This window comes from Accipiter gentilis, chromosome W (assembly GCF_929443795.1).
Source record: "Accipiter gentilis chromosome W, bAccGen1.1, whole genome shotgun sequence".
NCBI classification, from domain to species: domain Eukaryota; kingdom Metazoa; phylum Chordata; class Aves; order Accipitriformes; family Accipitridae; genus Astur; species Astur gentilis.
In genome coordinates this window covers 15,117,125-15,143,399 of record NC_064918.1, presented here as the reverse complement: position 1 = coordinate 15,143,399, position 26,275 = coordinate 15,117,125, and the positions used below count along the sequence as shown (strand labels likewise).

Here is a 26,275-nt window from a genome sequence, read left to right as displayed (position 1 = left end):
GCATTGTTTCCAGATGCACAAATGTGTGGCCCAGGCTGTTCACTCAGCTCTTTCATTTTGATTGGTAATTTCCATCCCTGGAATAACACCTAAGGCAGAGGTCTTTGCTCATATTCATTTTACCTCACCTGAAAATCCAGGCATTTAGTCCATCCATGGTCCCGCTGTAGTTAAAGGAGAGAGATAAATGGTTCCAAAGGGTAAATCATCCCATCTTAAGTTAGGTGTCTAAAGTAGGCTGGATAAATCATCCTTGGGAGGAACCCTTCTCCTTCCATTAATTCTAACAGAAGCCTAGACAGCCCCCTTAGGCTAGGCACATAGATGGCTGAAGTTAGGTAAAATTAATTTTGCTCTGACTGACTTAATGAAAATATTTTTATAGCAATTCTGTCTTCCTTGCCAAAAATCAAAAGAGGAAACTCAGTGTCCTATGGATGAAATGCCATGCAGAAAAAAAAAAGCCCAATTAATTCAAAGTATGAATACATCCTACAGGCTGGACTGGGTCATTTTTCTCCCAGCAACTTTGCTCTGTGTCTTTTAACTAGTGCCTCCTTTCCTTTCTTTCTCGTTAGATCTCAGAAATCTGGAAGATGCTGTGAAGACATTGGACAGATGCCATGGCAACAGCCTCCAAAGGAAGTATGTTGGTTTGGCTGCCTGCAAGGATATGCTGCCAGAGGAATTATTCTTGTCCTTTTGTGGGATAAAAATAATCTTGTTCATTTACATGTCTTCAAACCTGTTGGGAAAGAAAGATTTTTTTTAATTTTTTTTATATCATCATGCAATCGTCTTCAGTATTCAGGAGCACTGGATACTTCTAGGGTAGGGAATGGGCAGAGCTGTGGCTGATCCAGTACAATCCCAGAAGCTCTTAGTCCCCGTGCAGGTCGCGGGTGAGGATAGAGTTCACTGCCAATAGTGAACTCCAGCCTGCTCAAAACCCACAGACTCATGTACTAGCAACTGCTGAATGGTACCAGCCTAAATTCAGCACTGGCTAATTCACCCTTCTGCTTCGATGCATAGGAAGTAGTCCAAACGATTTAGAAGGTGGCACATCTGGATTTCAGGACTGTCTTTTCGATGTAGGAAACAGAAGTCTGTCTCTGCAGCCTGTGTCCCATCGCAGCTTCCGCACAGCACTTTTGGTCCAGCCAGGTCCAGTGATGGGAGAAACTCTTTGTCATGCCAGCAAACACTGTGATCCTATTAAGCATCTAGATCAGGGTTTATGGAATACCGTGGAGGCAGGTGCCTTTCTGTATCCCCTAACACGATGTTCTGCAACCTGTCCGATCGGGTCGGGGTTGAAAAACTGAAGCAAAATGCAACACTGGACATGTTGTGTAACCTACAGCTAATGCGTAACTAGGGATAAAGATTTCATTTTGGTCATATAAACAATTTCGCTTACAATTGTGAAGAATCTCTTACCATCACATTTTTCCCACGACTGGCATGATCCACATGATATTTCAGCTGCCTGAGGTATTTTGCAGCTTTCTGCATTAGTAAGAGAATATTTTCTGCCCATGCACTCCAAGGCATGCATCTTGCAAACAGTTAAAGGTGTGTTTCACTTGGTTCTTTGATCTGTAGCACAGATGTCCAGGGAAGGACTGAAAACAAAAGCAAGAATCACATTATTTAAATGTGCTTTATCTTGGTACTTCTTAAAAAGAGCTGAGGGAATGGAAAACATTCAAGGGCTCAGGTCCATTTTCCCTGTTCACTGAAGTACACCCTATGAGGGCAGCGAGGGAACTTGAGACTTAGACACGTGAATAATTCAGACTTCTTAAAATCATAGAATGGCTTGGGTTGGAAGGGACCTTTAAAGGTCATCTAGTCCAACCCCCCTGCAATGAGCAGGGACATCTTCAGCTAGATCAGGTTGCTCAGAGCCCCGTCCAACCTGGCCTTGAATGTTTCCAGGGATGGGGCATCCACAACTGCTCTGGGCAACCTGTTCCAGCGTTTCACCACCCTCCTCGTAAAAGATTTCTTCCTTATATCTAGTCTGAATCTACCCTCTTTTAGTTTAAAACCATTACCCCTTGTCCTATCGCTACAGGCCCTACTAAAAACTCTGTCCCCATCTTTCTTATAAGCCCCCTTTAAGTACTGAAAGGCTGCAATGAGGCCTCCCAAGAGCCTTCTCTTCTCCAGGCTGAACAACCCCAACTCTCTCAGCCTTTCCTCATAGGAGAGGTGTTCCAGCCCTCTGATCATTTTTGTGGCCCTCCTCTGGACCTGCTCCAACAGGTCCATGTCTTTCTTGTACTGAGGACTCCAGAGCTGGACGCAGTACTCCAGGTGGGGCCTCACCAGAGCGGAGTAGAGGGGCAGAATCGCCTCCCTTGACCTGCTGGCCACGCTTCTTGTTATGCAGCCCAGGATATGCTTGGCTTCCTGGGTTGCGAGTGCACATTGCCGGCTCGTGGCCAGCTTTTCATCCACCAGTACCCCCAAGTCCTTCTCTGCAGGGCTGCTCTCAATCCCTTCATCCCCCAGCCTGTATTGATGCTGGGGGTTGCCCTGACCCAGGTGCAGGACCTTGCACTTGGCCTTGTTGAACCTCATGAGGTTCACATGGGCCCACTTCTCGAGCTTGTCCAGGTCCCTCTGGATGGCATCCCATCCCTCAGGTGTGTCAACTGCACCACTCAGATTGGTGTCATCTGCAAATTTTCAGTTGAAAAACTGAAGCAAAATGCAACACTGGACATGCCCATCCATTTTTTTCTTCCATCCCTCTGGGGTACAAGCCCCTCTGCCTCAAGCTGATCCTATCCAAGGCCCATAGACCTTCCTGACCTCCTTGCTCTGCCCTGGCACTTTGATGGGGAAGAGGAGAATCACCCACTTCCAGTCCCTCCCCACAAGTAAAGCAGAGCAGCTTTACAGATAAGTCCAGCTCAGGGACAGGGAGACCAAAACCAGGGCTGGCTAGGCAATACAGAGGAAGGTGGGTATGAGCACCAAATACCCTCAGCGGCATTTGTTTTGCATAGGTTTGGTGTCATACTACGTAGCACCATCGCCAGGGTGCAGTACAGCCATACAGTCCCTGATGTGACTATGGTGGGATTTGCTCCAAAATGGAGTAGTTGTTTTGGTTCTATGAAACTTGAACACTGCTGAAAGGACTTGTGTGTGGCAAATGCAAGACTGATATCCAAGCAATTTCTGTCTAATGTCATCATATTGGCATCACTTATTTGTGCACGTGGCACGCCCTTTGTGCAAGTGAGGATGACTACAAGGGATAGGAATGGTGAAGATTCAACCTTGATGTATGCCAGAAGCTAGTTAGTGCTTGATACCAATTATCTTAGGAGATGCAGACAAGCTGAAGTCTTTATTTCTAAATGTGATCTCTTAGATCAAAGGAATGCTTTTAGGTCCTCTTGGATATTGAACACTTTGACCTAGGTAACAATGTCTCAGGAAGGCTGCAGGAGAACTGATGAATTCAAGGGCAAAATTTTCATGAGGGTCAGTTTGGATGCCTTTGTTTCTGGATATCATCTTGATTTGCAGAGGTAGACACCTCGTTGGAATTAGTGGGGAAGAAAATACCCTGAATATCTGTTACCAAGCAGCCACAAGAAACGTAACTTTATTTGTATGGTATCCAGATTCTTCAGTTTGAAAAGAAAACTTTCATGTGTGAATTTGAACCAGAAACATTGGTCACCACAAGATGACAGTATAGTTCAACTAAAACTTTTCTCCTAAACAACTCTGTAAAAACTCTCTAAAAAGTAACAGTAAATTAGGTTAATAAATTGAAAACAATATTATTTGTACAGTTCTTAAATCTCTATGACAATAACAGAAAATATGAGCAAACAGCAATGCTTATGAAAAAGGCTGTTGCATTCTGCTAAGAAACTAATGATTATAATACAAAAAGATTTCTATTTGTTTAAAATGAAAATGGGTAGAAGAAAATTAAACAGCTGTCACTAACTTAGGAAATTGTTTGTTAAAATATAGTGGAAATGATCAAAAAATTATCAAACCTCTTTGTATAACAAAGCTTATACAATGTGTATTTAATACGTTTGATACTGTTGCTTCCTATAGCCAGTCCTCAATGGGAAGGGAAAAGCCCCTTTATCACAACTATGTACTCTTTCCATGCATTCACACTCTTCCATAAAATACAGTACAAAATGTGACCTCACATGTAGCACACTGAAATCAATGCCAGAGTTTAATAATAAAAATCAATTATTCAAACTCACACTAAAGAGGGCCTCCAAGTGTTTTTCTCAATACTGAATTAGAAATTTTTATAGTCACTCATCCTTTCTATTTATGATGGCATGAATAGGTTCGTACTGATGATCACTTAACATCTCTTCTACAATGCTCATGAACAGTGCTCATATAGGTAAGTTACATTAGAAGAGCAATATTTTTTTATTATGGCTCCTTAGCATTGGACAGAGAGACCAGATAATAGTCTTCAGCTCACCGACAAATGCTCGGAGGGTGGCACTAATACTCAGTAGATCATGGTTTAAGCATGACTACCATCACAAACATAGCAGGAGCAAGAGCTTCCCACTCACTTCCTCAACTGCATTTAACCTTTACCTTGGGATGGCTGGGAAGGATCCTGGGTCCTTTCCCACAAGAAACCCCACTAAAATCTTTCTTTGTTGTTACATCTTGCTAGGGGAACAGGGGCAACATACCTCTGTACAGCAGAGGTAACTACAAACCTGGTACACGCTTGTTACACAGTGCAACAGCATCTTGCAGAATTTTAAAATTTCCCTAGGTTGTGTTTCTTTTTAATGCTTATACTTAGACACATTACAGAGTTGTGGGGCATTCTTGCACCAAAGCAGTAAGTCTCAAAGGGGATTTCACTGGCTAGCCTCAAGCTTGCAGAGGTGGTTGCATGGCAATTTGGGCTGAGCACCAGAAAGGGTGCATACGAGAAAGACGCAAGTTCCTTTACAAGGTAACAGCCATTTTCTTCTCTTTTCAGTTGTATAACAACTAAATATTCTTGTCTTGTTAGTATTATTTTGATAACAAACAACCTATATTGATCTTGTTTTGTTTGATACTGTTGTCTTAAACCTTTGTTGCATTATTCATGCACAAATATATGCACACACAAGCCTAGAACAAAATTTTCAATGGAGATGCACAAAAAGCATTTGAGCCACCACAGTCCGGAATTGTAGTCTGCATCGCATTCCAGGTGGAAAGGCCCAGCTTCTAACCATGATCCCCTTAAACTGCAGTAGAGTTGCTATCCTGGTGTTTTGGGTTTGTGTGGCGGGGTTTTGGTAGCGGGGGAGGGGGCTACAGGGGTGGCTCCTGTGAGAAGCTTCTAGAAGCTTCCCCGGCTCCAAGTCGGACCCACATCTGGCCAAGGTCGACCCAATCAGTGATGGTGGTAGCGCCTCTGGGAGAACAGATTTCAGAAGGGAAACCTGCAGTGGGGGAGGAGATTGGAGTGCAAGAGAAACACCTATGCAGATAGCAAGGTCAGTGAAGAAGGAATGGGAGGAGGTGTGCTGCAGGAGGTGATGCCCGTGGTGAGACGGCAGGCTGTCCCCCTGCAGCCCATGGAGGGGAGCGGGGCAGCAGATGCCCACCTGCAGCCTGGGGAGGAGCCCACGCCAGAGCAGGTGGATGCCCCCACAGATGGCCGTGACTCCATGGGAAAGCCCGCATTGGAGCAGTTTGTGACTGAAGATTGGCCCACAGATAGGACCCACGCCAGGGAAGTTCATGAAGAACTGCAGCCCGTGGGAAGGACTCATGCTGGAGAGGTTTGTGAAGGACTGTCTCCCATGGGAGGGACCCCACGCTGGAGCAGGGGAAGAGTGTGAGGAGTCCTTCCCCTGAGGAGGAAGGAGCGGCAGAGACAATGTGTGGCGAACTGACTGCAACCCCCATTCCCTGTCCCCCTGCACTGCTGGGGGGAGGAGGTAGAGAAAATCAGGAGTGGAGTTGATCCGGGAAGGAGGGAGGGGTGGGGGGAAGGTGTTCTAAGGTTTGGTTTTAGTTCTCAGTATCCTTGTTTTGATTTGATTTGTAGTAAGTTAAATTGATTTTGTTTCTTCCCCAAGCTGTGCCTGTCTTTTGCCCGTGACCATAAGTGGTGAGTGATCCCTCCCTGTCCTTGTCTCAACCCACGAGCCTTTCTTTATATTTTCTCCTCATCCCATGGGGGCCAGGGGTGGGGAAGAGTGAGCGAGTGGCTTAGTGGTGCTTTGTTGCCATCTGGGCTTAAACCACAACATCTTCCCAGGGTACCTCTCCCTGCTTCCACTGTGCATTTCCTTCTTGCCCTTTAGTTTGATCACCAGATCTTGACTTATCCATGCCAGTCTCTTGCCTTCCTTTCCTGATTTCTTACACCTGGGGATCAAGAGCTCTTGCACTCTATGGAAAGTGTCCTTAAAGATCTGCCAGCTCTGTTCTGCTCTGTTGTCCCTGAGAGCAGTTTCCCAGGGGGTCCTATTGACTAACTTCTTGAACAGCTGGAAGTTTGCTTTCCTAAAATTCCGGGTCCTGACTTTACTCTTCGGCTGTCCCATATCCCTCAGGACTGCAAAACTCCACCAGTGCATGATCACTGCAGTCCAGGCTGAACAGGGAACTCCTCTTGGAACTCAGGAGGAAAAAGAAATTGTATGATCTCTGGAAGCGAGGTCAGGCTCACTTGCAGGAAGATTACAGAGCTGTGGTTCGTATATGCAGGCAGAAGACACGAAAGGCCAAAGCTCAATTAGAGTTGAAACTGGCCAGTATTGTGTCAGACAACAAGAAAGGCATTTTAAAGTACGTTAATAGCAAGAGAAGGTCCAAGAAAAGAATTGGACCTATACTTGTTGAAGATGGTCACCTGACTAATAGGGATGAAGAAAAAGCGGAGGCATTCAATGCTTTTTTTGCCTCATTCTTTAATAATACTGATAGACCTTGGGCTACCCAGTCCTCTGAGTCGGAGGACCACGAATGCAGGAACAGTGACTTTCCATTTGCGGACACTGAAATTGTAAGGGACCAGCTGTATCAGTTGAATGTTCACAAGTCCATGGGGCATGATGGGATTTATCCCAGAGTACTGAAGGAGCTAGGGGATGTTATGGCAGGACCCCTCTCAATCATCTACCAAAGGTCTTGGGAGTCTGGGGAGGTCCCTGCTGACTGGAAGCTAGCCAATGTTATTCCAATCTACAAGAAGGGCGTGAGGGAAGACCCAGGGAACTACAGACCTGTTAGTCTAACCTCAGTTCCTGGAAAAATTATGGAGAAGATCATACTGGGTACTACTGAAAAGCATTTAAAGAACAATGCAATCATCAGGCACAGTCAACACGGGTTCACAAAGGGAAAGTCCTGTCTAACTAATTTGATATCCTTCTATGATAAGGTCACCCGCCTAGTGGATGAAGGGAAGGCAGCGGATGTAGTTTTTCTGGATTTTAGTAAGGCTTTTGATACTGTCCCTCACAGCATCCTTCTGGACAAGTTGTCCAACTGTGAGATGAGCAGGTACACGGTGCGCTGGGTGAAGAACTGGCTGAAGGGCAGGGCTCAAAGGGTTGTAGTGAATGAGGCTACATCTGGCTGGTGAATGGTCACCAGCAGTGTTCCTCAGGGCTCAATCCTCACTCCAGTTCTCTTTAATATTTTTATCAATGATCTGGATGCAGGAGTTGAATGCACCATTAGCAAGTTTGCTGATGATACTAAACTGGGAGGTGCTGTTGACTCTCTCGAGGGACAAGAGGCCTTGCAGAGGGATCTAGATAGATCAGAGCATTGGGCAATCATCACTGGGATGAAATATAACAAGAACAAATGCCTGATTCTGCACCTGGGACAGAGTAATGCTGGACACAAGTATAAATTGGGAGAGGAGTGGCTGGAGAGCAGCCCTGCAGAAAGGGATCTGGGTGTGCTGGTTGACAGCAGGCTCGATATGAGTCAGCAGTGTGCCCTGGCAGCCAAGAGGGCAAACCGCATTCTGGGGTGCATCAAACACAGTATAACCAGCTGGTCAAAAGAGGCGATTATACCGCTGTATTTAGCGTTGGTGCAGCCTCACCTTGAGTACTGTGTGCAGTGCTGGGCCCCACAATTTAAGAAGGATGTTAAGGTCATTGAATGCACCCAGAGGAGGGCAACAGAGCTGGTGAAAGGGCTGGAAGGCATGTCCTTCCAGGAGTAGCTGAGGACTCAGGGTTTGTCTAGTTTGGAGAAAAGGAGGCTGAGGGGCGACCTCATTGCTCTCTATAGCTTCCTGAGGAGGGGAAGGGGAGAAGGAGGTGCTGATCTCTTCTCCCTGGGATCCAGTGACAGGATGCATGGGAATGGTTCAAAGCTGCACCAGGGGAGGTTCAGACTTGACATTAGGAAATATTTCTTTACCGAGAGGTTGGTCAAACACTGGAACAGGCTTCCTAGAGAGGTAGTTGATGCCCCAAGCCTGTCAGTGTTTAAGAGGCATTTGGACAATGCTGTTAATAACATGCTTTAACTTTTGGTCACCCCTGAAGCGGTCAGGCAGTTGGACTAGATGATCGTTGTAGGTCCCTTCCAATTGAACTATTCTATTCTATTCTAATTTGTTATTTATTTACTTTATCTCACATCTCACTTCAGGCATCATAAAGAATTTACATTTATCTTGCTCTGGGGCTACCACAAATGAATGCTTTCCCTTGTCACTCTGGCTCTTCTCTACAAAGAAAAATATAAGATCACTTTAAAGTAGAAAAACCTGTCACTTGTACAGCATGCTTTATCCTGTCTGGAATTGTGCAGTTTGCCTTTAATATTCGGATGTGAGACACAAACTATAAGGAAAAAAAGGCTTTGCAGTGAAATGGACAATTGCATGTTCTAAATTTATTGAAGATAAAGCCTGTTTCCCCAGGTGAAGTAAGTTTGCCTTCCTTCATCAAAATCACTGTTGCATTTTATTATTTTCACCAGCTGAAAACCTTCCCTAAGTACAAATGCTTTGCTGATGAAGGTCAGCTCAAGTCTGCAGTTACAAATGTTATCTTCTGTTTATTCTGGAATATGTTTTTCCTGTATCAGGCATTTTCAGCTTTCCATTTACTGGAACTGAGGCATACTGGCTCCATCAGGGAATTCCCCTAACATCCATGTACGATTTCCATCTTATACTACTTTAATAAAAATAGAGGACAAAACATTGCCCAGCATTATTAGTGTGTGCAAAGAGGACACAGAAAATAAATGGAGCTTTTTGAACGTTTTTTTTTTATCCGATCACAACACAGAGCTCACAATCCTGTGGCCACAAGACCTAGATTAGATTAGCACATGCAACACAGCCAGTCTTCTGGAAAGGAAGGTTGTGCACCAGCTGGCAGGGCGCAACGAGATGCTGTTACTGGTCTGCCTGCCAAGGGGGCAGATTTGCAGAAAGGTATCAAATGGGGTTTTCCAAAATGTCTGGTTAAGTAGCTCCCATTATTTTGACTGGAACTACACCTTAGCACCTTTCTGTCTCTGAAAGGCTGCCTTTGGATGAAGCAGGGTAAACTCAGCTTCACCGACACTTACGCAGATGGTGGAGAACATGCCAGTACTTACAATTTTAGATGTGGTTTATCATGTTAGTTAGTACTTGCTAACTAATTGCTGTAAATTAGAAACATTTTTCAGTTGTGCTTGAACATATGTTAGGGGGAGATGTCTCCTAAAGAGTGGCTGCTTGAGAAGGGAAAAATGCCTGAGTCAATGTTGCACTGTAAAAAGGTCGCAAAACTGTGACATGTCCAAGCCTACTTATTTTGTCTTACTGTATTTTAACATCAGAATGGGGGTTGCAGTCAGTTCATCACACGTTGTCTCTGCTGCTTCATCCTCTTCAGGGGCAGAACTCATCACACTCTTCCCCTGCTCCAGAGTGGGGTCCCTCCCACAGGAGACAGTTCACCACGAACTTCTCCAACGTGGGTCCTTCCCACGGGCTGCAGTTCTTCACGAATTGCTCCAGCATGGGTCCCTTCCACGGTGTGCAGTCCTTCAGGAGCACACTGCTCCAGCGTGGATCCCCCGCGGGGTCACAAGTCCTGCCAGAAAAAACCTGCTCCGTGGGCTCCTCTCTCCACGGGTCCACAGGTCCTGCCAGGAGCCTGCTCCAGCACGGGCTTCCCACGGGGTCACAGCCTCCTTCAGGCACCCACCTGCTCCGGCGTGGGGTCCTCCACGGGCTGCAGGTGGAGATCTACTCTGCCATGGACCTCCCTGGGCTGCAGGGGGACAGCCTGCCTCACCATGGTCTTCCCCATGGGCTGCAGGGGAATCTCTGCTCTGGTGCCTGGAGCACCTCTGTGGACACATATTTAGCTAACAGTCACAAGAGCATTCCAGACGCCTTTAGAAGGCCTTGAACAGAATAAACAAGAAGACAAAAAAAGAAAGATGCCAATTAGAAGAACACAGGTGCACATTCCACGATAAAGGGAACTTGGCACAAAGAACCTCAGTTCGGCAGTTTATCTTGACCAATTAGACTGAGACAAGTTTCACATGCTTTAGTTGATATAACCAATTATGTCCTATGTTTATGCACGTGTACAGTGTCAATATAACCAATCATATTTTATGCTTGTGCGCGTGGACACTATATGCTTGCATGCAGCAACCAATCAAAGCTTTTAAGGAACTTGGAGAATTGTATAAGAATGATCAGCTATGCTCAATAAACTGGCGACTTTGATCATCATATTGGTGTCCTGTCGTCCGTCCCCGCATGGAATTTTGCAACACACCTCCTCCCCCTCCTTCTGCACTGACCTTGGTGTCTGCAGAGCTGTTTCTCTCACGTGTTCTCACTCCTCTCTCCGGCTGCAGTTTCTGTTGCGCAGCAACTTTTTTTTCCCCTTCTTAAATATGTTATCCCAGAGGCACTACCACTGTCGCTGATTGGCTCGGCCTTGGCTGGCGGTGGGTCCGTCTTAGAGCCGGCTGGCATTGCCTCTGTTGGACATAGGGGAAGCTTCTAGCAGCTTCTCACAGAAGCCACCCCTGTAACCCCCCCGCTACCAAAACCTTGCCACACAAACCCAATACAGAGGCCTCTAAATATAAAAACGTAACTCTCTCTCTAATCTTCCTGGGTGTCATGTTCTCAGACAAATGCATGTGACTAATTTTATGCTTGGGAAAAAAGGTCAGAACTTCGCGAATTCTGCATTCAAATGTTGTCTGCTTTTCACCATTATGTTAGTTGGCCAAATAAATGCTATGGCCTCTACCTTACAAACTTGCCTTGCACTGACAGGTTGGCATTTTAAACATCCATCCTTCCCCAGGGTAATGTATGTCTCTGACTTGCATTTTCAGGATTAATCTAAAGCACATTAAACCCAAAAGATTTATTATTGAACAAAAGAAAAGCAAATGATGCCCAGTCATATGTGTATACATGTGTATATATCTCTATGCAGGTGCATACACGTGGATGGTTACATACTTAGCAGTAGCAACAATGTTTTCTTTCTTTTCTTTTTAATTAAAAAAAACAACCACAAAAGCTTGTCTGATTCATAGCTAGACACAGCCTAAATCTAAGCCCAGACATTATGGCTGAAATTTGCTAACTTGGAAGCCCAGGGCTGAGTGTCTAAATATAACTAATAATGTTAATTCTTTTATACTTCCAAATGTAAAGTTAGATTCAAACAGTTGGCTACCTTACCCTTTCAATTTTCTGACTTTTTATGTAGAATCACATGCTTGCCTAGGTATATCTCTGCCATCACATTCCCTCCATGTGTTACTCAGCTATGCTTCAAGTGCATATGTGAATGATTTTACTTCTCACCAACCATTCCTTAGAACGTGACTTGATGTTGTTCTCCTCCCAGAAGACTTCTGGGTAGCTGGAGAAACACACATGCATGCCTTATAGCACCTTCTGTCTCCAAAGGTAAGCAGGTAATTCGGTTTTACAAGGCCCATCCAGGATTGGCACCTGTTAGTGTTAAAAGCACTGGTACAGCATGTACATGGTACAGTGCATTTTCAAATTTTTCATGTATGTTGCATTTAGAAAGTATCTGAGTACGTGAATAAATAAAAAGCTGTGCACAAAATGTGCATTAGGTAAATATAAGGTGTCTGATTTTCTTTCAGAAACACGTATTTGCTTCTCACAAATATTTGCTGTTCATACATTTCAAGATTTGCTTTAGATCTAACATTCAGGGAAAAAAAAAATACATATGTTTACAGTGAAGTGGAAGGTCAGAGAAGAAAACATTGGAGAAAACTGGGGCACTCATGTTTAATCTGAAAACCAGTAAAAATAAGCCTAATATATTAGGATCGGTAGCCCTTGACCTTATGGGAGACTTCAACTTCCTAGACATCAATTGGGAATACCATACTGCTGTGATGAGCAAGTCTGGGAAATTCCCAAAGTTTGTGGAAGATAACTTCTTGTCACAAGTATTCAGTGAGCCAACTGGGAAAGATGCCCTCCTAGACTTGTTGTTTGTGAATAGAGAAGGACTCGTGGGAGATGCGATGGTAGGTGGCTGTCTTGGCCACAGTGATCATGAAATGGTTGAGTTAAAAATCTTTGGTGTAATGAGAAAAAAGATCATTAATGTTTAGTAGATTGTTGCCATTTTCACTAACGGTAAGGGAAAATCAGCCCCATCTTCTCTGTAAATTACACTCTGTCCCTCACTGCTGTGCTGTCAGGGGATTGGGGAGCTCCCTGTGAGAGACTGAAAGAGTTAATGTCTCGAACATTGTGGTGGGGCAAGTTCTGCTTAAAGACAGACCCTGCAGAGCAAGGAACCAAGGTGAAAAGCCCATCAGCTCAGACATCAGCAACAGGAGGGGGAGGGCGTGCTGGAGGCTGCGCAGCTCCCTGTTCTGATACAAAGATCAAACAACGGCCCTGTCTGCAGGGAAGGAGAAGTTACTCCCCAAATGACCCCCAAGCCCAAAGGCTCACAAACTGCTCATTAGCCTGATGAGTTCCGGTGCCCGCCTGAAGGAGGGGCAAGGATGATAAAAGGACACAAACTGAAGCCCAGGGTGTGCAAGCCCACTGGGACTGGGCCCCTCGGCTGACTGGACCCCTCGGCTGACTGGACCAACGCTGGACCCAGCACCAGTGAAATCTTTCTCTTCCTTTTTCTCTCTCTCGTCTTCTCTCTTTCCTTTTCCACAATCCCTATACCTCATCCCTTTAAGACATAAAACTGTTGACCAAGTCTGGGACTGAGTGGATCCAGCCACCCCTGGGCCGTTCTGTGAGGAGGAGTCTGGAAAGCACCACCACACTAGGAAAAAGTATTCAGCAAACAGCAATGTCCAGACTTCTTAGAGCTAGCAAATGCCTTTGAGATTTTTTTAAATGATCAAAAAAAGAGATAAATACTGATCATTCCAAGGAGACAATGTAAAATGTAAGGCTTGTGATAACATTAGCATACAGGAACCCCAACAGACAATGAAGCCTTCTGTTTTCTCCTTTGTGTGGTCTCATGGCAAGAGAGGAACACACACCTCTGCCCATTTATTGGTGACTATATATTGTGTCTTCTGAGGAAGTAATGAAGCCAGGGCAGGGAAATACTGCCACGTACAAAATGCATCAGCCATGAGAAAGGTACCTTGAGAAAGGTTTGTGGTCAGCTTTGACTGAAGTCAATAACAAACTTGTAAAATGGTTGAAAGACTCAACAGAAAAAGCCAATTACCAATATTGTTGCTTTGAGGGTTACCACATTTTATTCTGATGTTAAAATACAGTAAGACAAAATAAGTAGGCTTGGACATGTCACAGTTTTGCGACCTTTTTACAGTGCAACATTGACTCAGGCATTTTTCCCTTCTCAAGCAGCCACTCTTTAGGAGACATCTCCCCCTAACATATGTTCAAGCACAACTGAAAAATGTTTCTAATTTACAGCAATTAGTTAGCAAGTACTAACTAACATGATAAACCACATCTAAAATTGTAAGTACTGGCATGTTCTCCACCATCTGCGTAAGTGTCGGTGAAGCTGAGTTTACCCTGCTTCATCCAAAGGCAGCCTTTCAGAGACAGAAAGGTGCTAAGGTGTAGTTCCAGTCAAAATAATGGGAGCTACTTAACCAGACATTTTGGAAAACCCCATTTGATACCTTTCTGCAAATCTGCCCCCTTGGCAGGCAGACCAGTAACAGCATCTCGTTGCGCCCTGCCAGCTGGTGCACAACCTTCCTTTCCAGAAGACTGGCTGTGTTGCATGTGCTAATCTAATCTAGGTCTTGTGGCCACAGGATTGTGAGCTCTGTGTTGTGATCGGATAAAAAAAAAACGTTCAAAAAGCTCCATTTATTTTCTGTGTCCTCTTTGCACACACTAATAATGCTGGGCAATGTTTTGTCCTCTATTTTTATTAAAGTAGTATAAGATGGAAATCGTACATGGATGTTAGGGGAATTCCCTGATGGAGCCAGTATGCCTCAGTTCCAGTAAATGGAAAGCTGAAAATGCCTGATACAGGAAAAACATATTCCAGAATAAACAGAAGATAACATTTGTAACTGCAGACTTGAGCTGACCTTCATCAGCAAAGCATTTGTACTTAGGGAAGGTTTTCAGCTGGTGAAAATAATAAAATGCAACAGTGATTTTGATGAAGGAAGGCAAACTTACTTCACCTGGGGAAACAGGCTTTATCTTCAATAAATTTAGAACATGCAATTGTCCATTTCACTGCAAAGCCTTTTTTTCCTTATAGTTTGTGTCTCACATCCGAATATTAAAGGCAAACTGCACAATTCCAGACAGGATAAAGCATGCTGTACAAGTGACAGGTTTTTCTACTTTAAAGTGATCTTATATTTTTCTTTGTAGAGAAGAGCCAGAGTGACAAGGGAAAGCATTCATTTGTGGTAGCCCCAGAGCAAGATAAATGTAAATTCTTTATGATGCCTGAAGTGAGATGTGAGATAAAGTAAATAAATAACAAATTAGAATAGAATAGAATAGTTCAATTGGAAGGGACCTACAACGATCATCTAGTCCAACTGCCTGACCGCTTCAGGGGTGACCAAAAGTTAAAGCATGTTATTAACAGCATTGTCCAAATGCCTCTTAAACACTGACAGGCTTGGGGCATCAACTACCTCTCTAGGAAGCCTGTTCCAGTGTTTGACCAACCTCTCGGTAAAGAAATATTTCCTAATGTCAAGTCTGAACCTCCCCTGGTGCAGCTTTGAACCATTCCCATGCATCCTGTCACTGGATCCCAGGGAGAAGAGATCAGCACCTCCTTCTCCCCTTCCCCTCCTCAGGAAGCTATAGAGAGCAATGAGGTCGCCCCTCAGCCTCCTTTTCTCCAAACTAGACAAACCCTGAGTCCTCAGCTACTCCTGGAAGGACATGCCTTCCAGCCCTTTCACCAGCTCTGTTGCCCTCCTCTGGGTGCATTCAATGACCTTAACATCCTTCTTAAATTGTGGGGCCCAGCACTGCACACAGTACTCAAGGTGAGGCTGCACCAACGCTAAATACAGCGGTATAATCGCCTCTTTTGACCAGCTGGTTATACTGTGTTTGATGCACCCCAGAATGCGGTTTGCCCTCTTGGCTGCCAGGGCACACTGCTGACTCATATCGAGCCTGCTGTCAACCAGCACACCCAGATCCCTTTCTGCAGGGCTGCTCTCCAGCCACTCCTCTCCCAATTTATACTTGTGTCCAGCATTACTCTGTCCCAGGTGCAGAATCAGGCATTTGTTCTTGTTATATTTCATCCCAGTGATGATTGCCCAATGCTCTGATCTATCTAGATCCCTCTGCAAGGCCTCTTGTCCCTCGAGAGAGTCAACAGCACCTCCCAGTTTAGTATCATCAGCAAACTTGCTAATGGTGCATTCAACTCCTGCATCCAGATCATTGATAAAAATATTAAAGAGAACTGGAGTGAGGATTGAGCCCTGAGGAACACTGCTGGTGACCATTCACCAGCCAGATGTAGCCTCATTCACTACAACCCTTTGAGCCCTGCCCTTCAGCCAGTTCTTCACCCAGCGCACCGTGTACCTGCTCATCTCACAGTTGGACAACTTGTCCAGAAGGATGCTGTGAGGGACAGTATCAAAAGCCTTACTAAAATCCAGAAAAACTACATCCGCTGCCTTCCCTTCATCCACTAGGCGGGTGACCTTATCATAGAAGGATATCAAATTAGTTAGACAGGACTTTCCCTTTGTGAACCCGTGTTGACTGTGCCTGATGATTGCATTGTTCTTTAAATGCTTTTCAGTAGTACCCAGTATGATCTTCTCCATAATTTTTCCAGGAACTGAGGTTAGACTAACAGGTCTGTAGTTCCCTGGGTCTTCCCTCACGCCCTTCTTGTAGATTGGAATAACATTGGCTAGCTTCCAGTCAGCAGGGACCTCCCCAGACTCCCAAGACCTTTGGTAGATGATTGAGAGGGGTCCTGCCATAACATCCCCTAGCTCCTTCAGTACTCTGGGATAAATCCCATCATGCCCCATGGACTTGTGAACATTCAACTGATACAGCTGGTCCCTTACAATTTCAGTGTCCGCAAATGGAAAGTCACTGTTCCTGCATTCGTGGTCCTCCGACTCAGAGGACTGGGTAGCCCAAGGTCTATCAGTATTATTAAAGAATGAGGCAAAAAAAGCATTGAATGCCTCCGCTTTTTCTTCATCCCTATTAGTCAGGTGACCATCTTCAACAAGTATAGGTCCAATTCTTTTCTTGGACCTTCTCTTGCTATTAACGTACTTTAAAATGCCTTTCTTGTTGTCTGACACAATACTGGCCAGTTTCAACTCTAATTGAGCTTTGGCCTTTCGTGTCTTCTGCCTGCATATACGAACCACAGCTCTGTAATCTTCCTGCAAGTGAGCCTGACCTCGCTTCCAGAGATCATACAATTTCTTTTTCCTCCTGAGTTCCAAGAGGAGTTCCCTGTTCAGCCTGGACTGCAGTGATCATGCACTGGTGGAGTTTTGCAGTCCTGAGGGATATGGGACAGCCGAAGAGTAAAGTCAGGACCCGGAATTTTAGGAAAGCAAACTTCCAGCTGTTCAAGAAGTTAGTCAATAGGACCCCCTGGGAAACTGCTCTCAGGGACAACAGAGCAGAACAGAGCTGGCAGATCTTTAAGGACACTTTCCATAGAGTGCAAGAGCTCTTGATCCCCAGGTGTAAGAAATCAGGAAAGGAAGGCAAGAGACTGGCATGGATAAGTCAAGATCTGGTGATCAAACTAAAGGGCAAGAAGGAAATGCACAGTGGAAGCAGGGAGAGGTACCCTGGGAAGATGTTGTGGTTTAAGCCCAGATGGCAACAAAGCACCACTAAGCCACTCGCTCACTCTTCCCCACCCCTGGCCCCCATGGGATGAGGAGAAAATATAAAGAAAGGCTCGTGGGTTGAGACAAGGACAGGGAGGGATCACTCACCACTTATGGTCACGGGCAAAAGACAGGCACAGCTTGGGGAAGAAACAAAATCAATTTAACTTACTACAAATCAAATCAAAACAAGGATACTGAGAACTAAAACCAAACCTTAGAACACCTTCCCCCCACCCCTCCCTCCTTCCCGGATCAACTCCACTCCTGATTTTCTCTACCTCCTCCCCCCAGCAGTGCAGGGGGACAGGGAATGGGGGTTGCAGTCAGTTCGCCACACATTGTCTCTGCCGCTCCTTCCTCCTCAGGGGAAGGACTCCTCACACTCTTCCCCTGCTCCAGCGTGGGGTCCCTCCCATGGGAGACAGTCCTTCACAAACCTCTCCAGCATGAGTCCTTCCCACGGGCTGCAGTTCTTCATGAACTTCCCTGGCGTGGGTCCTATCTGTGGGCCAATCTTCAGTCACAAACTGCTCCAATGCGGGCTTTCCCATGGAGTCACGGCCATCTGTGGGGGCATCCACCTGCTCTGGCGTGGGCTCCTCCCCAGGCTGCAGGTGGGCATCTGCTGCCCCGCTCCCCTCCATGGGCTGCAGGGGGACAGCCTGCCGTCTCACCACGGGCATCACCTCCTGCAGCACACCTCCTCCCATTCCTTCTTCACTGACCTTGCTATCTGCATAGGTGTTTCTCTTGCACTCCAATCTCCTCCCCCACTGCAGGTTTCCCTTCTGAAATCTGTTCTCCCAGAGGCGCTACCACCATCACTGATTGGGTCGACCTTGGCCAGATGTGGGTCCGACTTGGAGCCGGGGAAGCTTCTAGAAGCTTCTCACAGGAGCCACCCCTGTAGCCCCCTCCCCCGCTACCAAAACCCCGCCACACAAACCCAAAACACCAGGATAGCAACTCTACTGCAGTTTAAGGGGATCATGGTTAGAAGCTGGGCCTTTCCACCTGGAATGCGATGCAGACTACAATTCCGGACTGTGGTGGCTCAAATGCTTTTTGTGCATCTCCATTGAAAATTTTGTTCTAGGCTTGTGTGTGCATATATTTGTGCATGAATAATGCAACAAAGGTTTAAGACAACAGTATCAAACAAAACAAGATCAATATAGGTTGTTTGTTATCAAAATAATACTAACAAGACAAGAATATTTAGTTGTTATACAACTGAAAAGAGAAGAAAATGGCTGTTACCTTGTAAAGGAACTTGCGTCTTTCTCGTATGCACCCTTTCTGGTGCTCAGCCCAAATTGCCATGCAACCACCTCTGCAAGCTTGAGGCTAGCCAGTGAAATCCCCTTTGAGACTTACTGCTTTGGTGCAAGAATGCCCCACAACTCTGTAATGTGTCTAAGTATAAGCATTAAAAAGAAACACAACCTAGGGAAATTTTAAAATTCTGCAAGATGCTGTTGCACTGTGTAACAAGCGTGTACCAGGTTTGTAGTTACCTCTGCTGTACAGAGGTATGTTGCCCCTGTTCCCCTAGCAAGATGTAACAACAAAGAAAGATTTTAGTGGGGTTTCTTGTGGGAAAGGACCCAGGATCCTTCCCAGCCATCCCAAGGTAAAGGTTAAATGCAGTTGAGGAAGTGAGTGGGAAGCTCTTGCTCCTGCTATGTTTGTGATGGTAGTCATGCTTAAACCATGATCTACTGAGTATTAGTGCCACCCTCCGAGCATTTGTCGGTGAGCTGAAGACTATTATCTGGTCTCTCTGTCCAATGCTAAGGAGCCATAATAAAAAAATATTGCTCTTCTAATGTAACTTACCTATATGAGCACTGTTCATGAGCATTGTAGAAGAGATGTTAAGTGATCATCAGTACGAACCTATTCATGCCATCATAAATAGAAAGGATGAGTGACTATAAAAATTTCTAATTCAGTATTGAGAAAAACACTTGGAGGCCCTCTTTAGTGTGAGTTTGAATAATTGATTTTTATTATTAAACTCTGGCATTGATTTCAGTGTGCTACATGTGAGGTCACATTTTGTACTGTATTTTATGGAAGAGTGTGAATGCATGGAAAGAGTACATAGTTGTGATAAAGGGGCTTTTCCCTTCCCATTGAGGACTGGCTATAGGAAGCAACAGTATCAAACGTATTAAATACACATTGTATAAGCTTTGTTATACAAAGAGGTTTGATAATTTTTTGATCATTTCCACTATATTTTAACAAACAATTTCCTAAGTTAGTGACAGCTGTTTAATTTTCTTCTACCCATTTTCATTTTAAACAAATAGAAATCTTTTTGTATTATAATCATTAGTTTCTTAGCAGAATGCAACAGCCTTTTTCATAAGCATTGCTGTTTGCTCATATTTTCTGTTATTGTCATAGAGATTTAAGAACTGTACAAATAATATTGTTTTCAATTTATTAACCTAATTTACTGTTACTTTTTAGAGAGTTTTTACAGAGTTGTTTAGGAGAAAAGTTTTAGTTGAACTATACTGTCATCTTGTGGTGACCAATGTTTCTGGTTCAAATTCACACATGAAAGTTTTCTTTTCAAACTGAAGAATCTGGATACCATACAAATAAAGTTACGTTTCTTGTGGCTGCTTGGTAACAGATATTCAGGGTATTTTCTTCCCCACTAATTCCAACGAGGTGTCTACCTCTGCAAATCAAGATGATATCCAGAAACAAAGGCATCCAAACTGACCCTCATGAAAATTTTGCCCTTGAATTCATCAGTTCTCCTGCAGCCTTCCTGAGACATTGTTACCTAGGTCAAAGTGTTCAATATCCAAGAGGACCTAAAAGCATTCCTTTGATCTAAGAGATCACATTTAGAAATAAAGACTTCAGCTTGTCTGCATCTCCTAAGATAATTGGTATCAAGCACTAACTAGCTTCTGGCATACATCAAGGTTGAATCTTCACCATTCCTATCCCTTGTAGTCATCCTCACTTGCACAAAGGGCGTGCCACGTGCACAAATAAGTGATGCCAATATGATGACATTAGACAGAAATTGCTTGGATATCAGTCTTGCATTTGCCACACACAAGTCCTTTCAGCAGTGTTCAAGTTTCATAGAACCAAAACAACTACTCCATTTTGGAGCAAATCCCACCATAGTCACATCAGGGACTGTATGGCTGTACTGCACCCTGGCGATGGTGCTACGTAGTATGACACCAAACCTATGCAAAACAAATGCCGCTGAGGGTATTTGGTGCTCATACCCACCTTCCTCTGTATTGCCTAGCCAGCCCTGGTTTTGGTCTCCCTGTCCCTGAGCTGGACTTATCTGTAAAGCTGCTCTGCTTTACTTGTGGGGAGGGACTGGAAGTGGGTGATTCTCCTCTTCCCCATCAAAGTGCCAGGGCAGAGCAAGGAGGTCAGGAAGGTCTATGGGCCTTGGATAGGATCAGCTTGAGGCAGAGGGGCTTGTACCCCAGAGGGATGGAAGAAAAAAATGGATGGGCATGTCCAGTGTTGCATTTTGCTTCAGTTTTTCAACTGAAAATTTGCAGATGACACCAATCTGAGTGGTGCAGTTGACACACCTGAGGGATGGGATGCCATCCAGAGGGACCTGGACAAGCTCGAGAAGTGGGCCCATGTGAACCTCATGAGGTTCAACAAGGCCAAGTGCAAGGTCCTGCACCTGGGTCAGGGCAACCCCCAGCATCAATACAGGCTGGGGGATGAAGGGATTGAGAGCAGCCCTGCAGAGAAGGACTTGGGGGTACTGGTGGATGAAAAGCTGGCCACGAGCCGGCAATGTGCACTCGCAACCCAGGAAGCCAAGCATATCCTGGGCTGCATAACAAGAAGCGTGGCCAGCAGGTCGAGGGAGGCGATTCTGCCCCTCTACTCCGCTCTGGTGAGGCCCCACCTGGAGTACTGCGTCCAGCTCTGGAGTCCTCAGTACAAGAAAGACATGGACCTGTTGGAGCAGGTCCAGAGGAGGGCCACAAAAATGATCAGAGGGCTGGAACACCTCTCCTATGAGGAAAGGCTGAGAGAGTTGGGGTTGTTCAGCCTGGAGAAGAGAAGGCTCTTGGGAGGCCTCATTGCAGCCTTTCAGTACTTAAAGGGGGCTTATAAGAAAGATGGGGACAGAGTTTTTAGTAGGGCCTGTAGCGATAGGACAAGGGGTAATGGTTTTAAACTAAAAGAGGGTAGATTCAGACTAGATATAAGGAAGAAATCTTTTACGAGGAGGGTGGTGAAACGCTGGAACAGGTTGCCCAGAGCAGTTGTGGATGCCCCATCCCTGGAAACATTCAAGGCCAGGTTGGACGGGGCTCTGAGCAACCTGATCTAGCTGAAGATGTCCCTGCTCATTGCAGGGGGGTTGGACTAGATGACCTTTAAAGGTCCCTTCCAACCCAAGCCATTCTATGATTTTAAGAAGTCTGAATTATTCACGTGTCTAAGTCTCAAGTTCCCTCGCTGCCCTCATAGGGTGTACTTCAGTGAACAGGGAAAATGGACCTGAGCCCTTGAATGTTTTCCATTCCCTCAGCTCTTTTTAAGAAGTACCAAGATAAAGCACATTTAAATAATGTGATTCTTGCTTTTGTTTTCAGTCCTTCCCTGGACATCTGTGCTACAGATCAAAGAACCAAGTGAAACACACCTTTAACTGTTTGCAAGATGCATGCCTTGGAGTGCATGGGCAGAAAATATTCTCTTACTAATGCAGAAAGCTGCAAAATACCTCAGGCAGCTGAAATATCATGTGGATCATGCCAGTCGTGGGAAAAATGTGATGGTAAGAGATTCTTCACAATTGTAAGCGAAATTGTTTATATGACCAAAATGAAATCTTTATCCCTAGTTACGCATTAGCTGTAGGTTACACAACATGTCCAGTGTTGCATTTTGCTTCAGTTTTTCAACCCCGACCCGATCGGACAGGTTGCAGAACATCGTGTTAGGGGATACAGAAAGGCACCTGCCTCCACGGTATTCCATAAACCCTGATCTAGATGCTTAATAGGATCACAGTGTTTGCTGGCATGACAAAGAGTTTCTCCCATCACTGGACCTGGCTGGACCAAAAGTGCTGTGCGGAAGCTGCGATGGGACACAGGCTGCAGAGACAGACTTCTGTTTCCTACATCGAAAAGACAGTCCTGAAATCCAGATGTGCCACCTTCTAAATCGTTTGGACTACTTCCTATGCATCGAAGCAGAAGGGTGAATTAGCCAGTGCTGAATTTAGGCTGGTACCATTCAGCAGTTGCTAGTACATGAGTCTGTGGGTTTTGAGCAGGCTGGAGTTCACTATTGGCAGTGAACTCTATCCTCACCCGCGACCTGCACGGGGACTAAGAGCTTCTGGGATTGTACTGGATCAGCCACAGCTCTGCCCATTCCCTACCCTAGAAGTATCCAGTGCTCCTGAATACTGAAGACGATTGCATGATGATATAAAAAAAATTAAAAAAAATCTTTCTTTCCCAACAGGTTTGAAGACATGTAAATGAACAAGATTATTTTTATCCCACAAAAGGACAAGAATAATTCCTCTGGCAGCATATCCTTGCAGGCAGCCAAACCAACATACTTCCTTTGGAGGCTGTTGCCATGGCATCTGTCCAATGTCTTCACAGCATCTTCCAGATTTCTGAGATCTAACGAGAAAGAAAGGAAAGGAGGCACTAGTTAAAAGACACAGAGCAAAGTTGCTGGGAGAAAAATGACCCAGTCCAGCCTGTAGGATGTATTCATACTTTGAATTAATTGGGCTTTTTTTTTTCTGCATGGCATTTCATCCATAGGACACTGAGTTTCCTCTTTTGATTTTTGGCAAGGAAGACAGAATTGCTATAAAAATATTTTCATTAAGTCAGTCAGAGCAAAATTAATTTTACCTAACTTCAGCCATCTATGTGCCTAGCCTAAGGGGGCTGTCTAGGCTTCTGTTAGAATTAATGGAAGGAGAAGGGTTCCTCCCAAGGATGATTTATCCAGCCTACTTTAGACACCTAACTTAAGATGGGATGATTTACCCTTTGGAACCATTTATCTCTCTCCTTTAACTACAGCGGGACCATGGATGGACTAAATGCCTGGATTTTCAGGTGAGGTAAAATGAATATGAGCAAAGACCTCTGCCTTAGGTGTTATTCCAGGGATGGAAATTACCAATCAAAATGAAAGAGCTGAGTGAACAGCCTGGGCCACACATTTGTGCATCTGGAAACAATGCAGCTAAAGTCAAAATTACTTTTTGCCCCTGTCGTGGTTTCAGCCCAGCCGGTAACAAAGGACCACGCAGCCGCTCGATCACTCCTCCCGCCCCCCTCCGGTGGGATGGGGAGGAGAAAAGAAAAAAAAAACCAGAACCCCGAGGGTTGAGATAAGGACAATTTACTGGGACAACACAAAAAGAGAAGTTACAACAACAAGAACGGTACTAATAAAAGAATATACGAAGCAAGTGATGCACAGTGCAACTGCTCACCACCCAGAACTCAACGCTCCGCCACTTCCCACACCGAAAGCCGAGAGAGCACCCCCAGCCCGCTCCCCAGTTATATACTGAGCATGATGGCACATGGTATGGAATAGCTCCTTGGCTAGTTCAGGTCAGCTGCCCCGGCTGTGCCCCCTCCCAGGTTCCTGTGAAAATTAACTCTATCCCAGCTGAACCCAGGACAGCCCCATCCCTCAACCTTAGCAGAAGTCAAAAGCCTCCCAGCACATAAATCAGCACCAAAGGAATTCAGTGAGAGGCCACGCTCAGGAAACAAGTGAGGATAAATTAATATTGAGACAACCGTACAAGGCTGGTTTGTCCAGGAGTGAAAATGCAGCAGTCGGACACGGCTTAATTGCTTTGGGGATCGTGCCTTTTTCTGGACAGCAAGCTCCATGTTACAGGGGTTCAACTGTCCACACGTTCATCGTGGAAGAGTTCCTCACAGTTTGCTGGCTTGTGGCAGGCCCAGACAGCTTCATTTTTGGAATAATTGCATTTTTAGTCAGCTTCAGTAAACCAGAAGCAGAAGGAATAAGATCTAGCCTGCCAGATAAATACGTACTTTTATCAAGAGCTGTTAGACAAGATGTTGCATTAAAGGGTAAAGAAGTTTGGCAGAAAATAAACCCCCTTGCGTTCCAGCTTGTCCTCAGATATCAGAGGGGCTGGGGGCGGCTAGGCTTAGATTCTGAGTGATGCCCAATTCGACACTCTAAGTCCAGTCGCATTCAATATATTGAACTAATTCGATCACGGATGCACAAATAGCGCAATGTACTTTCATCTAGTTGCGTTCAATGAACTAACATGGCCAGACTTAAGGAGTTTGGTCACATTCAACTCTCACGGCTAGATTAATGAATAGTACAGTTTATTAAAGCAACAGAAGTGCAGATTCATTTGGATTGCTGGTGATAAATACACTGTCTGCAAAGCATGTGCAAGTACCAAGAATATGAATAAGACAGCTGACTACAAACGCGTTAAATTAAGGAAAAACTCTATAGAGATTTCTAAGTTTCCCGGGGAAGCACTCGGTATAACTGAGGGTTCGAATCTTGCCCAATAGGCGTCCCTAGGGGGGGGGGGAAAGAGAGGTTCGGCCCGTCGACTGATCCCAGAAGTCAGCAATGTCCTCCTGACTTGTCTATGATGGTATCTTCCCTAGCATTCCTCCTCTCTTAAGCCATTTTATACTACTTTCTTATTTTTAGGTGGAGCTTGAGTGACTCCAGTCATACATACCTTTATGACGATTGGTATGAGCTAGAGAAATTCAGAGCGCATGCTCAGTGAGGGGTGGTTGCACCTTGAAGGCAGGTAGCCTTTGGAATGGAGGTGTGTTTTGGTATTATAATGAGATTATAATGAGCAAAGTTCACCCAGAGAACATAATTTTGACAGAAAATGAAAACCTGCTGGTTCAGGGCTGGCTCAGGGCAACAGCTATGCAGTTTATCAGTTCCATAGTACCATCCAGTTCCCATCCCTGCGATGATATCACAGAGCCTGGCTGCGGTGTTTCCATTCTGCTCCACCCTCCGTGTTGTTTCTCTTAGAGTCAGCATACCAAGCTCCCCTGGTGTTGCTAACATCTAAGGTTGCAGGTTATGTTGCTTAGGGAATTATTATGGAACAGATTCCTTGCATATCCACCGCATTCCACCCTGGAAGTTTACCTTCTCTTAAGAGGTGGACATATCAATAAGTCACCTCCAGCAATCATTCCACACAAGGTTATACAATTCTACAATCAAGGTTAAATAAATTGGTTTTATCATCAATTTCTGACTTTGTTTGAGACAAGTAGGTGTTGAACTGGTGATAAGATAAACACAAATTTCTTCAAGTTCTCTCTGTACATGTTATTTCCCCAAAATTAACTCTTCTAAGATAAAATTGCCTACAGATTGTGAGTCTACTGAAGATGCGTAGTAGGCTAGCATGTGAGAATTTAAATGGTGCATCTGAATAAAAAATGATTTTGCATTAATGATGTCCATTGCGGTGCTTTAGACTGCAGGCAGACTGTCACGTGGTGTGGGGGAGGCTGGGGGGGGGGACATGGACAAGCAGAGTGTGCAGTAGGGGCTGCCTATTTTTTAAGGCAGTTCACTTTGAAAGTATGTATTACAGCCAAGAATACCCTGTCCCTGAATTTCAGTCATGAAAAGTTTTCACTGAACGTGGAAATAGGGCCAGGACTTGATTCTGCAGCCTGAAGTGGAGCTATAGGTACCTGTGAATAGCAGCATGGGCACTATTGCAGAGAAGACGCATTAGAGTTAAAAATTATGTGCCAGTAAGGCAACTTAGGTGTGTTAAATATTTTCTTGACCAGGTAGAGACATATTTACACATAGATAC

The 26,275-nt window shown here is 44.9% G+C and overlaps 1 protein-coding gene across 1 annotated transcript in view; it reads left to right on the top strand.

Annotated features, from left to right (window-relative positions):
- LOC126035372 (insertion element IS476 uncharacterized 39.2 kDa protein-like) overlaps positions 1 to 26,275 on the top strand; it is a 279,856-nt gene that overhangs the window by 186,925 nt on the left and 66,656 nt on the right. The window lies entirely within an intron of this gene.